At 56.5% G+C, this 25,325-nt stretch overlaps 10 non-coding genes across 10 annotated transcripts; 7 read left to right on the top strand and 3 right to left on the bottom strand.

Moving 5' to 3' along the window:
* Window positions 1-1,303: 1,303 nt before the first annotated feature.
* Window positions 1,304-1,386, bottom strand: TRNAS-GCU. Its single transcript has one exon. It is a non-coding gene; the product is annotated as a tRNA-Ser (tRNA).
* A 2,678-nt stretch (window positions 1,387-4,064) lies between these two features.
* On the top strand, window positions 4,065-4,146 carry TRNAS-UGA. The gene has a single exon. It is a non-coding gene; the product is annotated as a tRNA-Ser (tRNA).
* Window positions 4,147-7,275: 3,129 nt separating this feature from the next.
* On the top strand, window positions 7,276-7,369 carry TRNAI-UAU. Its single transcript has 2 exons — window positions 7,276-7,313; window positions 7,334-7,369. It is a non-coding gene; the product is annotated as a tRNA-Ile (tRNA).
* Window positions 7,370-9,182: 1,813 nt separating this feature from the next.
* On the bottom strand, window positions 9,183-9,264 carry TRNAS-AGA. The gene has a single exon. It is a non-coding gene; the product is annotated as a tRNA-Ser (tRNA).
* Window positions 9,265-15,053: 5,789 nt separating this feature from the next.
* TRNAR-UCG lies at window positions 15,054-15,126 on the bottom strand. The gene has a single exon. It is a non-coding gene; the product is annotated as a tRNA-Arg (tRNA).
* A 4,933-nt stretch (window positions 15,127-20,059) lies between these two features.
* On the top strand, window positions 20,060-20,131 carry TRNAD-GUC. The gene has a single exon. It is a non-coding gene; the product is annotated as a tRNA-Asp (tRNA).
* A 1,160-nt stretch (window positions 20,132-21,291) lies between these two features.
* Window positions 21,292-21,363, top strand: TRNAD-GUC. Its single transcript has one exon. It is a non-coding gene; the product is annotated as a tRNA-Asp (tRNA).
* A 1,149-nt stretch (window positions 21,364-22,512) lies between these two features.
* On the top strand, window positions 22,513-22,584 carry TRNAD-GUC. The gene has a single exon. It is a non-coding gene; the product is annotated as a tRNA-Asp (tRNA).
* A 1,161-nt stretch (window positions 22,585-23,745) lies between these two features.
* On the top strand, window positions 23,746-23,817 carry TRNAD-GUC. Its single transcript has one exon. It is a non-coding gene; the product is annotated as a tRNA-Asp (tRNA).
* A 1,161-nt stretch (window positions 23,818-24,978) lies between these two features.
* On the top strand, window positions 24,979-25,050 carry TRNAD-GUC. Its single transcript has one exon. It is a non-coding gene; the product is annotated as a tRNA-Asp (tRNA).
* Window positions 25,051-25,325: the final 275 nt, after the last annotated feature.

Genomic DNA, 25,325 nt, shown 5'->3' with positions numbered 1-25,325 from the left:
TGTGCGCTGGATGTGGCACCAGTGTAACGACAAGGCCAGACTCTGCTGAGTGCTGCCTGCGAGAGACAGGGGCAGAGTCTGATGGACAGATGGGGGCAGGAGATGACAGGGCCAGCGGCCATGAGCTGAACCCATCATAAGTCCAGCTTGTGACGTCACCATCCGTCCCTGCATCTCTCCATCTGTCCCGCTGTCCATCAACTCTCAACCCCCATCCGTCCCCAATGTATGCCACCCCCCCACCACCCATCTGCCTCACACACTCATCTATTTCCTCATGCATCCTGCAATAGAGGCCGCGTGTGAGAGAGAGAGAGAGAACTACGCTTCCCAGAGTGCACCGGGAGGGGGCGCGTTGCCTGAGCAACCTGCGCGTCACTTCCGCTCTGAGACAAGCCAGGAACTACAACTCCCAGCCTGCCCCGGGGCGCCTCCTCCTCTCCAGCCCAGGTAAGGGCGGGTCCCTGGGTCAACCTGACACCCCCCCCCAACGCAACTCCTCATCCCCGCCCCGCCCCCAGAGAGCCCCGCCCCCGCCCCCCTCCGGCTCCTGACGCGAACTCGCGTGTCCCGAGGTCTCGGCCCCGCCCCCCCCGCAGCGCCGCGCCGCGCCGCGCCCCCCTCCCTGCTTCTCCCTTGGTATCGTCTCTCCCCACTCGGGGGGGGGGGCTGTTGGATGGAGCCATATGGAAATACAGGGGCTGGGGCCAGGACTCCTGGGTTCTCCCCCAGCTCAGGGAGGGGGGCAAAGTGGGGGAGGGGCTGGGGTGCCTGCTGCCCTTGCAGCAACCAGCAGAGCCCCCTGCAGCTTGTCACCCCAACCAGGCGCTTGGTGTGCTGGTGCCTGGAGCCATCCCTGGTTCCTCCCCAACCAGACTAGTATTGGTTTTTCAGCAGAAAATTTTCAGTTTGAGGAATTTTATTTTCTGAGTCAGACCTTGCCAAGGGAAGCAGGGAGAAAATGTTGGAGTTGCCTCCTTCAGAACAGCTTGGCCTAGACACTAGCTCTGGTTCACTGTTCTGGCCTTGCTCGGGTTGAGGGTATTTTAATAATTTGGGCAGGTCCCAGGATGTTTGGGGGAGAAGATGAGGATGTTACCTTTTGAGATAAAAACTAAGAAATACAGCACTAGAGAATTTTTTTTTTTTTAGAAATCTGGGATTTAGACATTTTATTTAAAGCAAGGGGGAAATCTGAGTTTCTGAGAAGCTTTTTGTTTGCAAGAAGCAACATTGTTTGATCTGTCATTGTACCCAAGGGGGAGATGGTTGTCTATAAAGGAGGGGTGAAGACTAAATGCACCCAATGAGGATGGGATTTGAACCCATGCATGCAGAGCACAATGGATTAGCAGTCCATCACCTTAACCACTTGGCCACCTCATGAGAAGTGTCATGAAAATGACAGGAGGAGAAATCTAAGGCCAGCAGAGATAGGGCCAATAAGGAGTTTTTAAATACTAAGCGGAAGCAGAGGCTGAATGAGCTCCCCGCTCACATCTAGTGAGGAGCTTGGGGAAAGACTTCAGGAACAGACCGTGTTTGCACAGACACACCTACTCTGCCTAGCTATGCAGCATGATGGGGCCACTTTCCCAAAATGACCAGTTTTGAATGGTGGTGGGTTACAAATCACTTTAGGATTGAGTGGAATGAAATGTTATTATCCTTCCTGCATGAGTGAAGGGCAGCAGAACATACCTAGTCAGTCCTGATGGAGGGGTAGGTGGGTGAGGAATCGCTTTTATTGGACTTCATAGAAGTGATTAAGAACGTCATCCTAAAACAGTGGTCCCCAAACATTTCACACTGTGCCCTCTTATCCAGTTGAGGGAGGGCAAAACCAGAGCTTCAGGGATTCAGCCCTGGGTGGTGGGGCTCAGAATTTTGGCTTCAGCCCCAGGCCCCAACAAGTCTAATGCCAGCCCTGGTGATCCCATTAAAACAGGGTTATGACCCACTTTGGGGTCCTGACTCACAGTTTGAGAACCACTGCTCTGTGCTAAAGGGAGAGAGTTTTCCTGTGGGTGTAGTTAATCCACTTCCCAAAGAGGTGGCAGCTATATCAGTGGGAGAAGCTATAGCACTGGGTGTTCAAGCTGTGGTGTTTGCCACATTTATGAAGTTTAATCAAACCCCATTTTTAAAACCACCTGTGGTCTGGGAATGGCAAAGGAGCTCGATGAAGCAGGGTCTGTCTATCAAAATCCTGGAGATCACCCTTCTATTCTACTGTTGTGATGGGGGTAGAGCTCAATGGTAGAGTAGTTAACTGTAATTCAAGTGGTTCTTAGTTCAAAGCCCTGTGCCCTCTTATAACCTTCTTTCTTTTTTTAAAAAAAAGGAAAACATTTTCATTTTGATTCTCCATTATGTTCAGGAGCTCCACTATACGGGGGTGCTTGATATGGATGTAAACACTCAACATTTTGCTGTCCAAATGCATAAAGGAGACTAATTTCTGAAAAACAGTGTAGCATTGGGAGCAGCGTCTGATGTTTTCCTGTCTAGCCGGCTCGCTGCCTAGAACGAACACTCCTTGAGTGGGGTGATCCACAGGGAGTAGCTCAAACCTCCAAAGTGCCTGGGCAGGGGCAGGACATTAGCACAGCGAGGGAGGGGTGTGGCAGTGACATCACAAAGGCCTTTTGCAGGACCTCAGACTATTGGTCAAAGGTAGTGGGGAGGTGGTGACCTCACAGAGAGATGCTGACATCAGGCAGGCAGGAGAGGGGCGAGGGGCCAGGGAAACCTCAGAGACCCCTGTGGCTTTGCTTCAGCAAGTCTCCTTCTCCAGGTCTCTCTTTGAGGACTGAGAGAGTATTCGGGTTCAGGTAGGTGAGCACCAGGAGGAACCTCTTTTGAGTTTTCTCCTTCTCTTTTCCTGATTTTACTAGAAAACAACTGTCCCTGTTTAGAAGGTAAGAGCCTCCTCGAGGTTTGAAACCTGTTCAGTCTGATCCATCTGGTGACAGTTGAATTTTAGGCATGGAAACCACTAGCTTAAGAGGCAAAATTTTATTCCACACCTGGGATTTTGTCCCTTAGAACCACTGGGGTCATTAGGGTTTGTCCTTTTTGTTTCACCTTTTCCTCCATCCATCCCTCCCTCCTTTCTCTTTGTCTCTTGCTTCTTTTGCCCTTTCTCCTGTTCCCCTCCCAACACCAGGAGCGGTGTGTGTGTGTGTGTGTGTGTGTTGCGGGGGAGTGCTCTGCAGCTCCCACTGTGGGAGGTCCACCCAAAAATGTGGGGCTGAAATAGTGCTGGGGCAGTGATCCCCACCGGTGACCTGGGCCATCCTTTGGGCTCTCTGGTGAGAACCCTCAGCCTCCCATCCTCAGTCTCTACCCTGATTGGCTGAGCAGGGGGTTATTGACAGGGAGGAGACTCAGGTCCTTGTTGTTCTCTTTTAAGCCCAAGTAAATAAGTCAGAACCTGTGATATGTTTGACAAATTTTGCTGCTTCGCTGCATTAATGGTCTCTGAGCAGTTCATGATTCTCTCTAACATTGCAGTTCTCCTGAAATACTTGCTGAATAATTACTGTGCACTGTTGTTGGTCTGGAGCTCATCTGAGAGCACTTTACTCAGGTCATTCAATGTTTGAAATTCAAGATCTGATGGTTAGTTTGAAAATCAGGGCTCTTGGGTCCTATTCCCAACTCTGCCACTGACTGGCCGTGTGACCTAAGACAAGTCAATTCTCCTTTCGCAGACTTAGTTTCTCCCTCTTTCAAGTAGGGATAATAATGATCCGCTCCTACCTACCTCACGGTGGGTGGAGGATGGGGATCCATTGGAGAGTGTCACTAGGAGTATCAGAGGGGCCGTGTTAGTCTGGATCTGTAAAAGCAGCAAAGACTCCTGTGGCACCTTATAGACTAGCAGACGTATTGGAGCATGAGCTACTGCACATGGCTAAGCAAAGAGAACAAACCCCCAATCCCCCCTGTGCTTTGGGAGCCAGGTTTGCGGTGTGAATTCTGTAGTTCAGATGACTTCACGCCTGGGCATTGTGATTCTTTACCAGTTTCTTTGGCATTGGGGCAATTTTGTGTTCACAGCTGTGATGGCCGAGTGGTTAAGGTGTTGGAGTTGAAATCCAATAGGGTTCCCCTGCGCAGGTTCGAATCCTGCTCACAGCGAGGCCTGTGTTTTAGCCAGTCCTTCACCCGGGCAACTCCTCTGTACAACCCCCTGAGACACTCTCAATTCTCTCCCAACCCAAGTAAATCCTGTTCTGCTCCTTTCATCGAGATCCCTGGGACACCACCTCACACTGTGTCCCTGAGGGGTCAGGCAAACTCTCAGCGCCTGAAGCCTCTGCCACTCACCTGGTGCCCCATAGATCAGCCATAGCCCTGGTTCTGCTCCTCTCTGTAGAGTGTGAAAGGAGCCAAGTCAGTGACGCTATGGGGCTGCAGAAACAACAGAGAAAAAATAGGTGCTCAGTGCCCACTGGCAGCCAGCTCCCCCCCACCCCACTACAGGCCTTGCTGACAAGCTCCTCCTCTTCTCCTTCAGCACCTCCCACCTGCCAGTGATCAGCTGTTCAGTGGGGTGCAGGAGGGGCTGGGCGGGGAGGGGGAGGAGAAGGGACAGTAAGAGGTGGGGGAGGGAGAGGAATGGGGCAGGAAGGTGCAGGCCGGGAAGAGATGGGACAGGGGTGGGGGCGTGGGGGAAGGGGTGGAGTGGGGGCAGGGCCTAGGGTGGAAAGGGGGGATTTGTCACAGACCCCTCTAGGGCCGCACTGACTATCACAGTGACAATACAACTGACCAGCATTGCGGGGGAGGCTGAGGGAGATCCGCACTCACCAGGTCTCTTCTCTCCCCCACGGTGAGCCAGACACTGCTCTCTCCTGGCTCTCACTCTAGCAGCTGGACGCCAAGGAGCCATTTCCCCACAGGAAATGTGTCCCTGTGGTGCTGGGGGCTGGTGCTGCTGCTGCCTGTGGGGCTGGCAGGGGGGCTGATGTCTGCACAGACTCTCAGCTGCCAGGCCGGAGGGGGCACTTGGGACCTTACCAGACTGGCTCAGTGAAGACGGGGGGTTGACAGAGCAATACAGACGCTCCCCAGAGCACGGAGCAGCAGCCGCCCATGCAGCCAGGCAATGAGCATTTCCCACAGCCTGGAGCCGAGGGGGAGGCAGCAGCTGCTGTTCCAGCTCCTCGGGGACAGGCCCTGTCAGCCAACAGCCACTTCTTACTCCCCACAGCTAAGGGCGTCGGGTTCCTCCGGTGGGGGTGTGGAGCAGCCGTTCGTTTTCCTGTTCGCACTCCTCTGCGGTGTGAAAATCGGGGAGGGGAGGCAGAAGCCCCACTTCCCTCCCGAAATGACGCCCAGTGGGGGAAGCCAGGACAACAGGGTGGGGCGGCAAGTGGTGGCCAGACTCTCACCACCAGGGTCTAGTCTAGCTCAGGGTCCAGCTCAACCTCCTCCCCGCGCCACTGGCCCCCAGTCCCCTTCCACCACCAGGTCAACCCGGGCACTAGGGCAGGAACAGGGTGAGGCAGCAAGTCAAGCTGAGCAAGGCAGGCAAAAGCGAGTCTTGTCTTCATGGGCCACTCACAATGACGTCCTTTTTGTGTGCAACTGCTGCAAAAACATCCTGGACAGAGAAGTAACAGGCCCAAATAGTCCCCAACAGCTGCCTAAGTAGCTCAGTTGGGAAAGCGTTAGAGTGATGATCCAAAGATCCCTAGTTTAATCCCAGGTTTTGGTGGATTATTCATCCCCCTTTGTGCAATGGTGGCTTGTTTTCTGGAAGCACAGCAGTGCCTGCACCCAAGGTGAGTCTCTGAGCTTGAGCTCTGCAGTAGGAAAAGATACTGTGGGCTTCTGCTCCTAGTTGGCTGGCCTTACCTTTAACAATGAAGGACGGGAGCTGTCTCTCCTACAGGAGTTATTGGTGGACCCAATATGGCAGGAAGAGAGCAAGGCAGGGTGACCCTCAGGAATGGCGCCAGGGAACTGCTGGGCAGTGACAGGCAGGAATAAGGGATGAAAATTTCCCTGTGCAGCTGAGCGAGGGCAGTACCCTGGAAGGGGCATCTGTGAAAATGGCCTACATTTAGGCGGCCTGGCTACCTCAGCTGGCAGCACCTCTGGCTCTTACTCTGAAGGTTGAAGTTACAGTTCCCTGTCTGGGTGCTTGGGGCTCCTCTTCAACAATACAACACACAATCTGCTTAAGCCCCCACCCAGTAACCTGGGGAAACTAACCCTGGCCACTGGGTGCCTCTAAGAGGTGATACTTTCCCCACTCAACCACTGAGTGTAGAAAAGAAACTTTAAGGAAAAAGGAGGAAGATCACCATGTATTAACTTGGGAAAACACCACAATCATAACACAACACTATGAGCACAACACCCACCCACACTGCGCTGGGCAGTGGCCTTTTGCCTCAGGTTCCTAAATCCAGACCCCAGAAGCTCTGTGGATGTGCCCCTCCCTTCACTGCACCTCACCCACAGCTGCTGGCCTGGGTCACTGAAAACCCAGAGTTCACCTCTCACCTCCTGGGGGGAAAGCCCCTTTCCACCTCCGCTGTCTGGCCACATTGCCGGCCACTTGCCGTTCCCCCCTGTCACCGCTCTGCTGGCCACCCTCTCTGCTCTGGGACGTCTTGTGGTCCCACCAGGAGCGGGGCAGGCTCCCTAAAAGGAGCGGCCACCAGAGCCCGAACAGTAGCCCCATCCCTGCTACTCAACTCCACGCCCCTGCACCACCCCTTCTCCCCAAGGCCCCGCTCCTACGCTGCCTCTTCCCCCATGATCCCACCTCCTGCTCACTGCTCTCCGCCCCCTCACTCGCAATTACGGTCATTACAAAGTGGCAAGGCAGAGCCCTCCCATTTTTAAAAGCCCTGGGGTGTTGTCCCCCCCTGTTCAGGCACCCCTGGGGCCCTGCACTTCACACAGCTCTCCCTGATTTCAGCTGTTAGTGAGGGAGCCTCACTGCTAGCGCAGATTGGGTAGTTCGTTGCATGAGAGACACTGTCCCAAAGCAGGACTAATGCTTAGAGCTGGTTATCAGTGATTTCAGATCTGTTGGTCTGCAGCAAGACTCTCCATTGAGTCTTAACCAGCTCTGTTATTACACAGGGAAGAACAAAAGGGTCAAATGGTGCCTGGCACCCTTAAGAAGAATCCACCCCACTGAGTACAACACTTGTTGCTACCTGCTCTCAGCCCCACTGAGAATGTTTTGGGGGGGTCACTCCTTGGCTTTATCAGCCTAGGGGTCTCAGAAAATCTAAATTAACAGGTGCTCCAGTGGCGCAATTGGTTAGCGCACAGTACTTATAGGGCAGTGCTGAGAGGAGCTATGCTGAGGTTGTGAGTTCAAGCCTCACCTGGAGCACTGGTTTTCATTAACCAAGTGGCATCACCCCCTCATTTGGCCCTGTGGAATGTAGAATTCCAGCCCTGGGACACTGAGACAGGGGAGGAGTCAGAAATGCCCCCTTCACTTATTAGCTTCTCTCCAGAGCACAGGTCAGAATCTACCATCCTTTCTCCCCCACCAGCCCCTGTGCCAGGATCCCTCAAGCAGAGCCTGGAGTCCTGCCCATGGCATCTGTACTATTGACAAAGACTAAGTGACAGGGACAAAACACTCAAATCCCACCTGGTGCGGGGAGCCAGGTTTGCTCTTCAAATTCTATCCTTGGTACATTTCCAGGCCTGGGAATGTCCCACAACAGCATTGAATGGGAAGCTGCCTGCAGAACAGTGACACTGCACAGAGCTCCTGTGGAGGAGGGGTGGGAATTAGTAACATTTTGAGGATCATTTGGGAAATGAGCCTTTGCTGACAAGGTTTGTCTCTGTTCATATTTCACCTTCAGGTGTTATGTTGAGGGATCTTTAGTATATTTTTGTGAGGTTAATAACTATCTCCTCAACTTTATTTACTCAACTTAAAAATTGGTGTCACTTGATTTTTGCATCTCCCTGTGAAAATACAACTGACACGTGTGGCTTTCTACAGGGGGTCATGATGTTAAAGTTGGGGAATTCAGTCTCTGTACTTCTGGGGGGTGGTGTTGCTTTTTTACAGCTGCCTCACGTCCAGGCACACTGGGCTATTAGCTGCACCCACTGTCCTTGCCAGGGGCCCCTGCTGAACCCTGGAGCTGCACTGCAGTGCTGGGGTGACTCTGCAGGTGGAGAAGCTGCTGTGGAGCAATGTAGAGCAGGTGCAGGAAGGAGACGGGGTCACTATTCTCATGCTGAACTGCAGTTTTCCATATTTGGGACTAGATTCATAGACTTAAGGTCAGAAGGGACCATTATGATCATCTAGTCTGACCTCCTGCACAATGCAGGCCACAGAATCTCACTCACCCACTCCTGTAACAAACCCCTAACCTATGTCTGAGTTATTGAAGTCCTCAAATTGTGGCTTAAAGACCTCAAGGTGCAGGGAATCCTCCAGCAAGTGACCCGAGCCCCATGCCGCAGAGGAAGTCGAATGTCCGAGAACAATTCTAGGGGAAGGTGAACGCAGAGCAATGACACTGGAGATGCCCAGACCTCCAAAGTGGAAATTAATAATGGGAAGATCATTTGTGAAATTAGTCGTCACTGACAAGCTTTGTCTCTGTTCCTATTTCACGCTGTGGTGTTAGTTAGAGGAATCAGGACAGATTTTTACTATATTAATTAAACACTTAATTGTATTTAATCAAGCCAAAAACTTAGTATCACTTATTTTTTCTCTGTCCTAGCAAGAATGAATTGAATTTTGTGACTTTCTGGAAAGTGCAGCGAGATTAAATGTGGGAAATTCAGTCTCTGTGTTTGTGAGCTGATGTTTTCCTCTCACAGGTCAGTGCCTGCATTGAAATACCCAGAGGGATCTAAGGGCTGGTGTACGCTGAGCACTGAATTGGCAGAGCGACGTCTCTCAGGGTGTGACCCTCCCCACACCCATAGAGGTAAGGTGACCTAAGCCCGGGTTAGATAGTGCTAAAGAAAAAGAAGAATTGTTCTGTCTATGCAGCTATTACAGGGATGGGAAAATCCCTCCAGTCACTGTATACTCCAAAGTGCTATAGCAGTGCCACAGCAGCGTTTTAAGTGTAAACAGTGAAACTAGATTTATCTCCAGTTCGCACTGTGGATGCTAAGGCACTAAGACTACAATAATAACAACAGCAGCGCAGTGCTTGCGTAGTTGGCAGGATTCAAACCTGCGCAGGGAGACCCCAATGGATTTCTAGTCCATCGCCTTAACCACTCGGCCACAACTACTTAACATGCATTGATTTCACTGCATGATGATTTTGTTCTCACTGAATTGTCACTTCAAATTGTTTGCTCAGACCAGCTTCCCGAGCACACTCATGGCTACGCATCAGTGTAAATGTGTTCTGGGCTGAACAGCGAGAATTCCTGCCCATTTCTCTTCCGGTTGGAGCATGATTAGAGTGTGTTTGTGTGAACGACATTGCTGTAGATTGTTGTTCATTCCCCATTCTGACAATTCAGACAGTCCCTTTCCTAGTCAAATCTCCAGCACATCGTTCCAATAGCAGGGGGCAGGATTTCTCTGGGGAACTGAAATTTTTCAGAGGGCTGGTGCGTGAATTCAGCCTTACATTTCATCCCTGATGTTTCATGGACTAACCACAGCAGCAGAAAGAAAGAGCCGAGCCAATATCTCCCTGGCAGGGATGCGGGTGCCACGACCCCTCTGTCTGACCGTCGCCATTGCAGGAGAGAAGGGTTCACTGGCATCGAATGCCCTGGCTCAGACAAGAGACACAGGAAGATTTTGCTTTTCATGGATCTGTGCAAAGGAAATTTTGTCTCTGTGTGAAACTGAGGTCAGAAATGAAACGTCCACATGGTGGCCCAATGTTCTAGGGAATGTGGGTGAAGGGCTCGGGCTGAGAAATGATTTAACAGGGGTTTGTTTCAATTTATTGCCCTGATTAAAATCTATGGCTAAAAGGCAGCCACTGTTGTTAGTACTTGTACCTGTGTAGGGACACCCCAGTGGGTGTCAAGTCCATTGTCTTCACCAGGGGCAGTCGATTATTTTATCAAGGTACAAATTTCTTGGTCAAGGCCTAGGCTCCAGAGAAAACAATACACTGTTGATAAGAAGAAGTACATCAAAAGATTTTGCAGCCACCATGGGCATAACTATGATGTGTCGTGTTTCACTCTTTATATCTGGTGCCACCTCCTTTCCCTTTAGCCTTGTAGTTGACCAAGGGCAAAGCTGAACATCTCCTCAGCTACCAGGGAGTGTTTGTGTCCATTCCTGCGAGCTACACAGGGGTTTGATGTTGCTGCTTTCAGTCCTCTGGCTCTGCCGGGATAAGGAACAATTCAGGCTGTCACTGAACTGAAGGAGGAAGATCAGTTTTTGACAGGGAGAGGGACGCCTCCTCTTAAAGGTGTTTGTCTGGCTGGCAGTCCTGGTTCCCAGGTCTCGCCCGTGGGGCTCCAGCAGTTTTGGACCAGGTCACTCCCTTGGCCCCACCTGCTGCCCCCAGGCGCTCCCCCCCGCCAGGGGCCCTGTCAGTGCAGCGGAGCTGAGCAGCATCTGCCTGCTCGCTCCAGTGGCTGCCGGCCCCTCCCCATGGCAGGGCAGGGTGGGGCTGTGCCTCCATGCGCTGCCCCTGTCCCGAGCCCCTGCAGCCAATGAGACACTGTGGGGGTGATGCCTGGGGACAGCAGCACACGGAGGCCCCCCAGCCTGCCCCACCTTGGAGCCCCAGGTAAGCGCCACACTCCTGACTCCCTCCCAGAGCCTGCACCCCCCTCCACACACCCCCTCCCACCTGCCCCAGTCTCCCTTCCAGAGCCTGCACCCCCACCCCTCCTCCTGTTCCCCCTACCCCCTGCCCCAGCCCAGAGCCTGCACCCAGCACCCAAACTCCCAGAGCCATAACAAGGAATTTTTGTGCCCGAGGCAAGGGCCGGCTCCAGGCTCTTTGGCGGGGGGTCCCTGAGTCCCTGTTGGAGGAAAGGACCTGCCACTGAATTGCCACCGCCACTTCATTCATCCTTCGGCGGCAATTCAGCAGCGGGTCCCTGAGTCCCTCTCGGAGAGAAGGACCCACTGCTGAATTGCTGCTGAAGAAGCAGCAGTGGTAGAGCTGCCACCGAAGCGCCGCTGATTGTGGTAGAGCTGCGCCCCTCCACTTTGCGCGCCCGAGGCAAGTGCCTCACTCGCCTCACCCTTGTTACAGCGCTGCAAACTCCATCCCAGAGCCTGCACCCCAGAACCCCTCCCCCACCCAAACTCCCTCCCAGAGACCAGCCTCTCACCCCTTCTGCACCCAAACTCCCCACAGAGCCTGCACCCCTCCTGCACCCCAATCCCCAGCCCCAGCCCAGGGCCTGCACCCTAGACCTCCTCCCCCCACCCAAACTCCCTCCCAGAGACCAGCCTCTCACCCCTTCTGCACCCAAACTCCCCCCAGAGCCTGCACCCCAGAACCCCTCCCCCACCCAAACTCCCTTCCAGAGACCAGCCTCTCACCCCTTCTGCACCCAAACTCCCCCCAGAGCCTGCACCCCCTCCTGAACCCCAGTCCCCAGCCCAGGGCCTGCACCCTAGACCTCCTCCCCCCACCCAAACTCCCTCCCAGAGCCTTAGGCAGGTGGAGGGTGGAGTTTTGGGGGGCGGGTTCTGGGCAGTATGAGTGACATTATTGGCCCACTGGGAGGACTGGAGGATTGGCACCGGCCCTAAGGTAACTTGAGGTTGAGACCCTGCTTTAAGGGTTTGGAGCAATGCTGGAGAGACTGACGGGCAGGGAGCTGGGGAGCTGTGTGTGCTCCAAGGAGAGTTGTTGTTGTGCTCTGGTGACACAGAGCGGGGGTGGGGAGTTTGTAAGCTGTGGTGTTTGTATAGAGATAAAGTTTACTAACCCCCAGGTTAAAAACTGGTCCTGCTCTGGGCTATACAGGACACTCTCTGTTGTGAGGGTAGGTCAGTGGGTGAATGTTTCCCTGCAGGGTAATGGGTTCCTAGTTCCAATTCAAGTGATTCCCTTTAAAAACTTTTTCGAATGAAAATCAATTTCCAGACCCATCTCCAGTATGTTCAGGAGTTCGCTGAATGGGGGCAGGGGATTTGAAATGAATTTAAACACTCAGCATTTTCCTGTGCAAATGAATAAAGACCTAGCAGAGCTGTCCAGCAGCTGAAATCAGTTCCAGTCCTCTGCGTCTCTAAGAGGGACACTCGGTAGCTGAGGCAGGTGGGACACCTCTGTGGTGAGGACAGGTGAAAAAATGCTGGATTCAATGAAAGCTGAGCCCATAGGAGGGGAAGGTGAACGGCGGCACCACACAGGGTCATAACACTCAGACACGGGGCTCCACTGTCACTGCCCCTGTGTTTTCCATCATTTCTATCCTAAGGAACACACCCTCCCCCTCCCCCCCCCACACTGTCACACACAACATTCTCCCCTTGAGCCCCACCGCACCCCTACCCCTCTCCCCCACACACACCACGGGACACAGCCTCTCGATGACTCACCCAGATGGGGGCTTGTCTCTGCATCTCCCCAGCAGGGGAGCAGAGAGCCGAAAGGGCCACAGGAGACCAATGGAGCTAGGCAGGGATAGAAAAGACTTCCCCTCCCTTCTCTTCTCTTCTCAAGAGTCCCGTTAATCTCACCCATGGGACATTCCTGCACCGGGTGGGCTCAAAGCACCAACCTTCCCCTGAGCAACAGAAGGGGGAACCAGCTCTATCACATGGAAGGAGGCTCCCCACCTCTGCTGCTGCCATCCTGCAGCCTTTAATATGGATTTGTTTTAGCTAATGCAACCCCACCCCCCCACTCTGCTAATCCACCCATGAAACATGGAGAGAAGCTCCTGAAAACAGGATCCAGGGGTGCAATGGGTTAGTGTCCAGTACTTACAGAGCAGTGCTGAGTGGAGTCATGCTCAGGTTGTGAGTTCAAACCTCATCTACAGCACTAGTTTCCTTTAAGCAAATGGCTTCTGCCAATCATTTTGCCCTGCAGAAAATACAATTGCAGCTCAGAAGACACCGAGGTCCCCTTGCTTTACAGAGAGCAGGGCAGATTCCACAGATCTACCAGGCTCTGCTCTCCGCCAGCCGCCTGTGTCAGGAGGTGTCGAGCAGAGCCCAGAGCACTGCCCCTGACTCCCCCTCAGTCTTTGCTCCCCAAACCACCAGTGTGCTCACCCTCTTCGCTGTGAGACTCAAACCCTGCCTGGCTTTCTGTATGTTGGGTTTTTTGTTGTCTGTTGTGTTGATGTGCATGTGGGTCCTGTGTGGATGCCATATAGTTTTGTGTGTGTGTGTGTGTATGACTTTTGCATGCAGATCGTTTTTTGCTAAGTATTCTTTTGGTATGTGGTTTTTGTGCTTTCCTCTTGTGGGCTTTTGATGTATTTTTTGGTGTGGATTTGTTCTATGTTTTGTGTGGCTTTCCCTTATGTGTATATGGCTCTGTGTGCTGTGTGGGTTTGGTTTTTGTCTATGTCTGTGTGGGCCAGTGCAGTCTGTGATGTTCTCTTTCTCTCTATTTGTCTCTCTGTTTGTATCTTCATGTGTAAATTCACTGGAACTTTTCAAACTCTCCACAGCTTTGCCAATTTTCACCAGGAATTTTACTCATTAACAAATTCTCACTTGTTCCCTACCAGTTGGTGACCATTGCCCCAGGGGCCTGTCAGTCTCAGGGTCCTGATTTCCCATTGACCCTTCCCCCTTCTGTTGGGACTGGGAACTAGCCAACCAAAAAACCCCACTCAGTTTTAGTAAAGGGCCAACAGTCCCTTACACAAGCTGGGCCTGTGAGGGAGGGAGAGCTCAGTGGTTTGAGTATTGGACGGCTAAACCCAGGTTTGTGAGCTCAGTCCTCAAGAGGGCCATTTAGGGATCTAGGATAAAAATCTGTCTGTGGATTGGCCCTGCTTTGAGCAGAGGTTGGACTAGATACCTCCTGAGGTCCCTTCCAACCCTGGTATTCTATGATAGGGTCACCAATATTCAGAGAAACTAGCACAAGCTGGTTCCATGGTGTAAGGGTTGGCAGGCTAAAATCTGAGTTCAAATCTCAGTGGGACCTTGTGGTAAATCCCTGGAGATCCAAGTGCTTTCCTGTCTCCAGCTGTCTAAGAATGAGTTGTTTACCTTGTGCTGAGTGACTCATACCCACTGGAGCCAGGTCTTTGGTTGGAATGGGGTCTAGAAGTGGCTATGGTTTGACTGGCTGTTTGGGATTTCTGATGCCCACAAGTTTGGCCCTTGTGCTTTCTGCCACACTTTTCCTCTTGCCCACATGGCACTTGAAGAAAGGAGTGTCAGGGCCAGGTTTCATAGTCAGGGAAAGGCAGGAGGGAGGCAGAGTCCCAGGCTGGAGCCCAACACACCTCTCCTCCTCTGGGCACCTAGGACAGAGGTGGCTGGTGCTGACAACTCCAAGGGAAGGCTTAAAAGCCACAGAGCAACCAAGGGTAGGGCAAGAGGAGGGGAGAACCATGCCTATGCGTGGCCAGCAGACAGCCACAGAGACACCCAGCCAGGCTGCTCCCTGCTCCCTGGCATGTCAAACCCCCACTGAAAACCACCCGCAGCCAGCTGCTGATGCTTTGTGGCCAACATGAGATGATAGGAAAGCAGGGCCAGCGCCCCTGGTGGGGCCTCTTACCGTTCCCACTCAAGGTGCTCACTTTGGCAGTGGGGCAGGAGATTTTACCCCAAGAGGCTTTTCCCCAGCTGGCGAGAAGCAGAGGAACACCCAGGCTCCCAAGGTGCTATGTAGCAAGTACCCTCCAGCACAGCGACAGGCTCACACTTGGAAGAGGGAAACTGCTCCACACGCTAGCCCGGGCAGCCGCCCATTTTCTTTGGCAAGTCAGGAAGGGCAAAGGAGAGACTGGAAGCACCTGGGGCTCATGCCCCAGCCTTTGTGACACCCACCCCCCAACTCCTTCCTGGGGCTCTAGCTGAAGCCAGAGCATTGGCCTGAGCGGCCAAGAAGAGGTTCCAGCCCTGAAGGGATCGGGACTTTCAGTACAAAGGTAAAATTGCACAACCACGAAGGGACTCAAACCCTCAATCTCCTGATCCGAAGTCAGATGCCTTATCCATTAGGCCACGTGGTCACAGGAACAAAACCTTTCCAAGCACTTATTTGGAAAAGGCAGACACTGTGTTTCTCAGGTCCTCTACTGAATGGGGCCGAGACTCTCTGGGCACAAGAAGTCGAGTTCCCAGCGAGATGTGAGACAATTCTCTGGAACCAGGTACAGAACTTTGGCAGGGAGGCTCAGGCATGAGGGACTGGGGTGCAGCGGACAGACCAGCTATCTAGGTGCTTAGATTTGGTCTCCTCACTGAGGAGAAGGAGGAATCCTGCTGACAGGCAGTGGCTGTGGAGAAAAAGAGGGATCTCCAGGCTGCTCAGGTCTCCTTCTTCCAGCTCCTCATCTGGCTGAGCTGCTCCACCGGCCTGGACAAGTCCTCTGCATGCACAGCAAATAGCCCAAGAGCCATTGCTGCCCAAACCTGTGCTGGGGGTGAGCTTCTGTCTTCCCTGTCCCATCTGCCCTAGAACAGACCACTAGATTGAGAGAGACAGTCAACAACTATTAAGGCTAAGATTATATAAAGGGGGTCACAGAATCTGTGACTTTCAGAGATCTCAGTGACATTTTCCGCCTCAGCCCTGGGGCAGGAAGACGGGGGCTGTCGGCCAGTGGGGGCCTCACAGCTATCAGCCACCAGTGTCGGAAGGGGCTCCCACAGGCCCATGCCACCACGGATGGACCCCACAGCTCCCAGCTGCTGTGGGTGGATCCAAGAGCTCCCAGCCACCACATGGGACAGGGGGACCCTGGAGCTCCCAGTGGGGTGACTGGGTTATAAAGTCCGGTCAGCGTTGCTGTGGGGCTCAGGCAGGCTGGTCCCTACGTGTCCTAGGGCACCGCACTGTGCCCTGGAAGTGGCCAGTAGGTCCCCGCTGCTGCACCGCTGACCAGGAGCTGCCCGAGGTAAGTCTGCACCCCAACCCCCTACCCCAGCCCTGAACCCCCCCAAACCCAGAGCCCCCTCTTGCACCCCAGAGCCCTCACCCCCTGCACTTCAACCTCCTGCCCCAGCCCAGAGCTTCCTCCCACACCTGGAACCCCTCATCCCTGCCCCCACCCCAGAGCCATCACCCCGTCCTGGACCCCGACCCCCCCTCTCAACCCACAGCCCCCTCCTGCACTCTGAATCCCTCGGCCCCACCCTGCAGCCTGCAGCCCCCTCCTCCAGCCCAAACCCCTCATCTCCCCACAGCTCCCACAGGCAGACCCTGGGGCTCCCAGCAGCCATGGGTGGCGGGGAGCCCCCCCCCCCCCCCCCCACTGCGTACGGACCCTGCAGCTCCTACGAGCGGACCCCAGAGCTCCCAGCCGCTGCGGATGGACCCAGGATTTCCCAACAGGCCTTGATGGCGGGAGGGCCCCGCAGCCCCACGTCGTTGCGAACAGACCCTGCAGCGCCGCAGCCCCGGGAGCTCCCGGCCGCCCCGGACAGGAGAGGAGCCCCCGGCGCCCAGACACCGCAGGCAGAGCCCGGAGCTCCCAGTCACCGGGGGGGGGGGGGTGAGGAGAAGCCGCAGCCCCGGGAGCTCCCGGCCGCCCCGGGCAGGAGAGGAGCCCCCGGCGGTCAGACACCGCAGGCAGAGCCCGGAGCTCCCAGTCACCGGGGGGGGGGTGAGGAGGAGCCGCAGCCCCGGGAGCTCCCGGCCGCCCCGGGCAGGAGAGGAGCCCCCGGCGCTCAGACACCGCAGGCGGAGCCCGGAGCTCCCAGTCACCGGGGTGAGGAGAAGCCGCAGCCCGGGAGCTCCCGGCCGCCCGGGCAGGAGAGGAGCCCCGGCGCTCAGACACCGCAGGCGGAGCCCGGAGCTCCCAGTCACCGGGGCGTGAGGAGAAGCCGCAGCCCGGGAGCTCCCGGCCGCCCCAGGCAGGAGAGGAGCCCCGGCGCTCAGACACCGCAGGCGGAGCCCGGAGCTCCCAGTCACCGGGGTGAGGAGAAGCCGCAGCCCGGAGCTCCCGGCCGCCCGGGCAGGAGAGGAGCCCCCGGCGCTCAGACACCGCAGGCAGAGCCCGAGCTCCCAGTCACCGGGCGGGGTGAGGAGGAGCCGCAGCCCCGGCCAGTGCAGGGGCCCCGCAGCTCCCAGCCGCGCGGGCGGGCGGACGCCAGAGCCCCCGCTGCCATCGGGACCCCGCGGCCGCCGGCAGGACCCGTCACCCGCGACCGGCAGGAAACAGCCGCGCGAAGCGCCGCGCCCTGTGACCCCGGTGCTGCGGCTCGCCAGGCGGGAGGCGGCGCGCGGCTGCGGTCTCGGTCCCTCCGCCCGGCAGCGGGACCCGCCCGCGCGGCCTCGCGCCGCTTCTCGCGGGCGGCGCTGAGCTCTGAGCGCACAAGGCCCTGGCGGCTCCGCCCCGCATCGCTGTCAGACAACGTCACCAATGGGAGATGAGCCTGTCAGGAACGTCAGTTGGGGAGGGCCAATGGGAGACCAGCTTTCAGATACCAGCCCCGCGTGAGGGCCAATGGGAGATCAGCTGTCAAAAAACAATAGGCAGGCCGGCACCAGCCAACCAGGAACCGCCCCTGATCTCAAGCACCTAGACAGCCCCGCCCCCACCTGTCCTATGCCCCACAGCAGCAGCCAGGGCTCGTGTCGTGCCCCACAGCAACCCCCAAAGCAGAGTCTCAATTACCCTCCCCCACCACTGCTGCTGCTCTTCAGTAGGTAACGAGACCCCCACCCAGACACCAAAAGCAGGGGGGGCCCCGACAGGGGGCACTTTCCAAAGCCAACCTTCTCCCTCACCTTCCCCCCCCCCCCCCCCCCGCAGCCCCTTCCCCATGTCTGGCCACACGCTCCCAGGTCAGGGTGACCACACTCCCCATCGGGGCAGGCTCTGCTCAGCCCGGCTCCCCACCGCCTGCACTAAACATGTGGGGACCAACCCCAAAACTTACTCCTATTTTACCCCAATGGCCCCAAACAGCTGCTTTTAATATGCAAATAAGGTGCTGCCACATTCAGGCCACGCCCCAGCTCTCCAATGGAGCCACCCAGGAGAGAACCAGGTGATATTTAAATTAGCCAGGACGTCGCTCAGTCATTGCCCTCTGCTCCCAGCAGGTGGCGGCGGAGAGCTCCGAGCTCGCTCCCTTCCCTTTCTCGTGTCGGCTTCAGCCCCCGGGTTACAAACGCACCAACCGGGGAGCAGGAGTGTGGGGCTGCTCCAGGGTGACCAGATGTCCCATGTTTAAAGGGACAGGCCGGTTTGGGAGGACTTTTTCTTCTATAGGAGCCTATTACCCCCCCACCCCCGTCCCGTTTTCCACAGTTTCTTCAATGTCACCATATGGGGCAGCTCTGCGGGGACGGACTTGCACACTTGGGAGCCATCAGCCGGATCTGCGTGCCAGGGAAGCTGCGTCCCTCCAGAGGCGCTTGAGAAGCCAGAGGGGCCGTGGGTGAGTTTGTGATGAGGTGAGTGTGAAGTGTGGAAGGGGGAGGGTGGCAAGAGGAGGTTTTGAGAGGAAAAACAGTGCTGCTGAGCTGGTAGGGGAGGGCAAGGTCCCAGGCGGGTGTTGTGTGAGGAGCTGTGTAGGCCCGAAAAGGCGTCGTGCTGGGCAAGGGCAGGTGAGGAGGGCCAGGGCTGTTGCTGCGGCCAAAGCCTTTGGGAAGCAGAAGAGGGCCAGGAGTGTTGTTGCCTGCTGGGGCCCATGCGACGGTGTAGGTGTACGCTGACCATAGCTGGTCTGTGGGAGCTGGGGCCGCTTATCATGCCCCTTTCATCCTTAGTATAGTGGTGAGTATCCCCGCCTGTCACGCGGGAGACCGGGGTTCGATTCCAGGACGGGGAGGGTGACCCCTTTTGAAGGGGGGACAAAGAAATCCCTGGCCTGCCCGCCACATGCCTTCCATTCTCTTTCGACGGCCACTTCCCTTCGCACCCCGCACTGATGACTTTCACCTCCAGAGAGACAGTTACCTCGCAAGGACACGCTCGCCCTAGCCAAAGCCTCCCCCGGGGCCTGCACGTGGGGGCACGTTTCAGAGCGGCAAAGGGAAATAGGCTGGCCAGGGCCATGAGGACAATGGCCCAGACAAACGGGGAGGGACTTGGTCCAGGGGTGGAGGAAGACAGAAAAAGGGACAGGCATGGGATTGGCTTCCTGTCTTGTTTCCTTTGCTCAGCATTTGACCTGTGACTGTAATGGGGAGACTTGAGAAAGACCTGTGGCCGCCGGCGAGGTAGGTGGCCGCCCCGAGAGCGCAGAGCTGAGCATTTTCCACTGGGTTGCTGCCTGCGTCCCCAGCACCTGGCCGTGATCGTATAGTGGTTAGTACTCTGCGCCGTGGCCGCAGCAACCTCGGTTCGAATCCGGGTCACGGCATTGCTTTTTGGTGGGGAGGGGCTATCCTGCAGCACGCCTCGTGGCTCAGTCTGATGGCGTCCGTTTGCAAAGAGAGCCATCAGCCGATCCTCAGTTTCTGCTTGGTAAAGGCAAGTCAGTGGGGTTCATCGGTCAGAAAAAGACTACCAGGACTTCTTGCTGGGCGCCAGGGTCCAAAAGCAGCGCATTCCCTCCTGGAAAGGGCTGTGTTTCGAATGTCCGTCCAGTGCACGTTGAAGGGAAGGATCTGCGTGCCTGGGAAGCTGCGTCCCTTCAGAGGCGCTTGAGAAGCCAAAGGGGCCGTGGGTGAGTTTGTGATGAGGTGAGTGTGAAGTGTGGAAGGGGGAGTGTGGCAAGAGGAGGTTTTGAGAGGAAAAAAGGTGCTGCTGAGCTGGTAGGGGAGGGCAAGGTCCCAGGCGGGTGTTGTGTGAGGAGCTGTGTAGGCCCGAAAAGGCGTCCTGCTGGGCAAGGGCAGGTGAGGAGGGCCAGGGCTGTTGCTGCAGCCAAAGCCTTTGGGAAGCAGAAGAGGGCCAGGAGTGTTGTTGCCTGCTGGGGCCCATGCGACGGTGTAGGTGTACGCTGACAATAGCTGGTCTGTGGGAGCTGGGGCCGCTCATCATGCCCCTTTCCTCGTTAGTATAGTGGTGAGTATCCCCGCCTGTCACGCGGGAGACCGGGGTTCGATTCCCCGACGGGGAGGGTGACCCCTTTGAAGGGGGACAAAGAAATCCCTGGCCTGCCCGCCACATGCCTTCCATTCTCTTTCGACGGCCACTTCCCTTCGCACCCCGCACGGATGACTTTCACCTCCAGAGAGACAGTTACCTCGCAAGGACACGCTCGCCCTAGCCAAAGCCTCCCCCGGGGCCTGCACGTGGGGGCACGTTTCAGAGCGGCAAAGGGAAATAGGCTGGCCAGGGCCATGAGGACAATGGCCCAGACAAACAGGGAGGCACTTGGTCCAGGGGTGGAGGAAGACAGAAAAAGGGACAGGCATGGGATTGGCTTCCTCTCTTTTTTCCTTTGCTCAGCATTTGACCTGTGACTGTAATGGGGAGACTTGAGAAAGACCTGTGGCCGCCGGTGAGGTAGGTGGCCGCCCCGAGAATGCAGATCTGAGCATTTTCCGCTGGGCTGCTAGCCTGCGCCCCCAGCGCCTGGCCGTGATCGTATAGTGGTTAGTACTCTGCGCCGTGGTCGCAGCAACCTTGGCTCGAATCCGGGTCACGGCGTTGCTTTTTGGTGGGGAGGGGCTATCCTGCAGCATGCCTCGTGGCTCAGTCTGATGGCGTCCGTTTGCAAAGAGAGCCATCAGCCGGTCCTCAGTTTCTGCTTTGTAAGGGCAAGTCAGTGGGGTCCATCGGTCAGAAAAAGAGTCCCAGGACTTCTTGCTGGGCGCCAGGGTCCAAAAGCAGCGCATTCCCTCCTGGAAAGGGCTGTGTTTCGAATGTCCGTCCAGTGCGCGTTGAAGGGAAGGATCTGCGTGCCTGGGAAGCTGCGTCCCTCCAGAGGCGCTTGAGAAGCCAAAGGGGCCGTGGGTGAGTTTGTGATGAGGTGAGTGTGAAGTGTGGAAGGGGGAGTGTGGCAAGAGGAGGTTTTGAGAGGAAAAAAGGTGCTGCTGAGCTGGTAGGGGAGGGCAAGGTCCCAGGTGGGTGTTGTGTGAGGAGCTGTGTAAGCCCGAAAAGGCGTCCTGCTGGGCAAGGGCAGGTGAGGAGGGCCAGGGCTGTTGCTGCGGCCAAAGCCTTTGGGAAGCAGAAGAGGGCCAGGGGTGTTGTTGCCTGCTGGGGCCCATGCGACGGTGTAGGTGTACGCTGACCATAGCTGGTCTGTGGGAGCTGGGGCTGCTCATCATGCCCCTTTCCTCGTTAGTATAGTGGTGAGTATCCCCGCCTGTCACGCGGGAGACCGGGGTTCGATTCCCCGATGGGGAGGGTGACCCCTTTTGAAGGGGGGACAAAGAAATCCCTGGCCTGCCCGCCACATGCCTTCCATTCTCTTTCGACGGCCACTTCCCTTCGCACCCCGCACTGATGACTTTCACCTCCAGAGAGACAGTTACCTCGCAAGGACACGCTCGCCCTAGCCAAAGCCTCCCCCGGGGCCTGCACGTGGGGGCACGTTTCAGAGCGGCAAAGGGAAATAGGCTGGCCAGGGCCATGAGGACAATGGCCCAGACAAACGGGGAGGGACTTGGTCCAGGGGTGGAGGGGGACAGGCATGGGATTGGCTTCCTGTCTTGTTTCCTTTGCTCAGCATTTGACCTGTGACTGTAATGGGGAGACTTGAGAAAGACCTGTGGCCACCGGCGAGGTAGGTGGCCGCCCCGAGAGCGCAGAGCTGAGCATTTTCCGCTGGGCTGCTGCCTGTGCGTCCAGCACCTGGCCGTGATCGTATAGTGGTTAGTACTCTGTGCCGTGACCGCAGCAACCTCGGTTGGAATCCGGGTTACGGCATTGCTTTTTGGTGGGGAGGGGCTATCCTGCAGCACGCCTCGTGTCTCAGTCTGATGGCGTCCGTTTGCAAAGAGAGCCATCAGCCGGTCCTCAGTTTCTGCTTGGTAAAGGCAAGTCAGTGGGGTCCATCGGTCAGAAAAAGAGTCCCAGGACTTCTTGCTGGGCGCCAGGGTCCAAAAGCAGCGCATTCCCTCCTGGAAAGGGCTGTGTTTCGAATGTCCGTCCAGTGCGCGTTGAAGGGAAGGATCTGCGTGCCTGGGAAGCTGCGTCCCTTCAGAGGCGCTTGAGAAGCCAAAGGGGCCGTGGGTGAGTTTGTGATGAGGTGAGTGTGAAGTGTGGAAGGGGGAGTGTGGCAAGAGGAGGTTTTGAGAGGAAAAAAGGTGCTGCTGAGCTGGTAGGGGAGGGCAAGGTCCCAGGCGGGTGTTGTGTGAGGAGCTGTGTAGGCCCGAAAAGGCGTCCTGCTGGGCAAGGGCAGGTGAGGAGGGCCAGGGCTGTTGCTGCGGCCAAAGCCTTTGGGAAGCAGAAGAGGGCCAGGGGTGCTGTTGCCTGCTGGGGCCCAATGGACGGTGTAGGTGTACGCTGACAATAGCTGGTCTGTGGGAGCTGGGGCCACTCATCATGCCCCTTTCCTCGTTAGTATAGTGGTGAGTATCCCCGCCTGTCACGCGGGAGACCGGGGTTCGATTCCCCGACGGGGAGGGTGACGCCTTTTGAAGGGGGGACAAAGAAATCCCTGGCCTGCCCGCCACATGCCTTGCATTCTCTTTCGACGGCCACTTCCCTTCGCACCCCGCACTGATGACTTTCACCTCCAGAGAGACAGTTACCTCGCAAGGACACGCTCGCCCTAGCCAAAGCCTTCCCCGGGGCCTGCACGTGTGGGCACGTTTCAGAGCGGCAAAGGGAAATAGGCTGGCCAGGGCCATGAGGACAATGGCCCAGACAAATGGGGAGGGACTTGGTCCAGGGGTGGAGGAAGACAGAAAAAGGGACAGGCATGGGAGTGGCTTCCTGTCTTGTTTCCTTTGCTCAGCATTTGACCTGTGACTGTAATGGGGAGACTTGAGAAAGACCTGTGGCCGCCGGCGAGGTAGGTGGCCGCCCCGAGAGCACAGAGCTGAGCATTTTCCGCTGGGCTGCTGCCTGCGCCCCCAGCACCTGGCCGTGATCATATAGTGGTTAGTACTCTGCGCCGTGGCCGCAGCAACCTCGGTTCGAATCCGGGTCACGGCATTGCTTTTTGGTGGGGAGGGGCTATCCTGCAGCACGCCTCGTGGCTCAGTCTGATGGCGTCCGTTTGCAAAGAGAGCCATCAGCCGATCCTCAGTTTCTGCTTGGTAAAGGCAAGTCAGTGGGGTCCATCGGTCAGAAAAAGAGTACCAGGACTTCTTGCTGGGCGCCAGGGTCCAAAAGCGGCGCATTCCCTCCTGGAAAGGGCTGTGTTTCGAATGTCCGTCCAGTGCGCATTGAAGGGAAGGATCTGCGTGCCTGGGAAGCTGCGTCCCTTCAGAGGCTCTTGAGAAGCCAAAGGGGCCGTGGGTGAGTTTGTGATGAGGTGAGTGTGAAGTGTGGAAGGGGGAGGGTGGCAAGAGGAGGTTTTGAGAGGAAAAAAGGTGCTGCTGAGCTGGTAGGGGAGGGCAAGGTCCCAGGCGGGTGTTGTGTGAGGAGCTGTGTAGGCCCGAAAAGGCGTCCTGCTGGGCAAGGGCAGGTGAGGAGGGCCAGGGCTGTTGCTGCGGCCAAAGGCTTTGGGAAGCAGAAGAGGGCCAGGAGTGTTGTTGCCTGCTGGGGCCCATGCGACGGTGTAGGTGTACGCTGACAATAGCTGGTCTGTGGGAGCTGGGGCTGCTCATCATGCCCCTTTCCTCGTTAGTATAGTGGTGAGTATCCCCGCCTGTCACGCAGGAGACCGGGGTTCGATTCCCCGACGGGGAGGGTGACCTCTTTTGAAGGGGGGACAAAGAAATCCCTGGCCTGCCCGCCACATGCCTTGCATTCTCTTTCGACGGCCACTTCCCTTCGCACCCCGCACTGATGACTTTCACCTCCAGAGAGACAGTTACCTCGCAAGGACACGCTCGCCCTAGCCAAAGCCTCCCCTGGGGCCTGCACGTGGGGGCACGTTTCAGAGCGGCAAAGGGAAATAGGCTGGCCAGGGCCATGAGGACAATGGCCCAGACAAACGGGGAGGGACTTGGTCCAGGGGTGGAGGAAGACAGAAAAAGGGAAAGGCATGGGATTGGCTTCCTGTCTTGTTTCCTTTGCTCAGCATTTGACCTGTGACTGTAATGGGGAGACTTGAGAAAGGCCTGTGGCCGCCGGCGAGGTAGGTGGCCGCCCCGAGAGCGCAGAGCTGAGCATTTTCCACTGGGCTGCTGCCTGTGCCTCCAGCACCTGGCTGTGATCGTATAGTGGTTAGTACTCTGCGCCGTGGCCGCAGCAACCTCGGTTCAAATCCGGGTCACTGCATTGCTTTTTGGTGGGGAGGGGCTATCCTGCAGCACGCCTCGTGGCTCAGTCTGATGGCGTCCGTTTGCAAAGAGAGCCATCAGCCGATCCTCAGTTTCTGCTTGGTAAAGGCAAGTCAGTGGGGTCCATCGGTCAGAAAAAGAGTCCCAGGACTTCTTGCTGGGCGCCAGGGTCCAAAAGCAGCGCATTCCCTCCTGGAAAGGGCTGTGTTTCGAATGTCCATCCAGTGCGCGTTGAAGGGAAGGATCTGCGTGCCTGGGAAGCTGCGTCCCTTTAGAGGCGCTTGAGAAGCCAAAGGGGCCGTGGGTGAGTTTGTGATGAGGTGAGTGTGAAGTGTGGAAGTGGGAGGGTGGCAAGAGGAGGTTTTGAGAGGAAAAAAGGTGCTGCTGAGCTGGTAGGGGAGGGCAAGGTCCCAGGCGGGTGTTGTGTGAGGAGCTGTGTAGGCCCGAAAAGGCGTCCTGCTGGGCAAGGGCAGGTGAGGAGGGCCAGGGCTGTTGCTGCGGCCAAAGCCTTTGGGAAGCAGAAGAGGGCCAGGAGTGTTGTTGCCTGCTGGGGCCCATGCGACGGTGTAGGTGTACGCTGACAATAGCTGGTCTGTGGGAGCTGGGGCCACTCATCATGCCCCTTTCCTCGTTAGTATAGTGGTGAGTATCCCCGCCTGTCACGCGGGAGACCGGGGTTCGATTCCCCGACGGGGAGGGTGACCCCTTTTGAAGGGGGGACAAAGAAATCCCTGGCCTGCCCGCCACATGCCTTCCATTCTCTTTCGACGGCCACTTCCCTTCGCACCCCGCACTGATGACTTTCACCTCCAGAGAGACAGTTACCTCGCAAGGACACGCTCTCCCTAGCCAAAGCCTCACCCGGGGCCTGCATGTTGGGGCACGTTTCAGAGCGGCAAAGGGAAATAGGCTGGCCAGGGCCATGAGGACAATGGCCCAGACAAACGGGGAGGGACTTGGTCCAGGGGTGGA

This window comes from Mauremys reevesii, linkage group 12 (genome assembly GCF_016161935.1).
Source record: "Mauremys reevesii isolate NIE-2019 linkage group 12, ASM1616193v1, whole genome shotgun sequence".
Lineage (NCBI taxonomy): Eukaryota > Metazoa > Chordata > Testudines > Geoemydidae > Mauremys > Mauremys reevesii.
The sequence above is the reverse complement of the archived record's forward strand: the minus strand, read 5'-3'. Positions and strand labels throughout refer to the sequence as shown.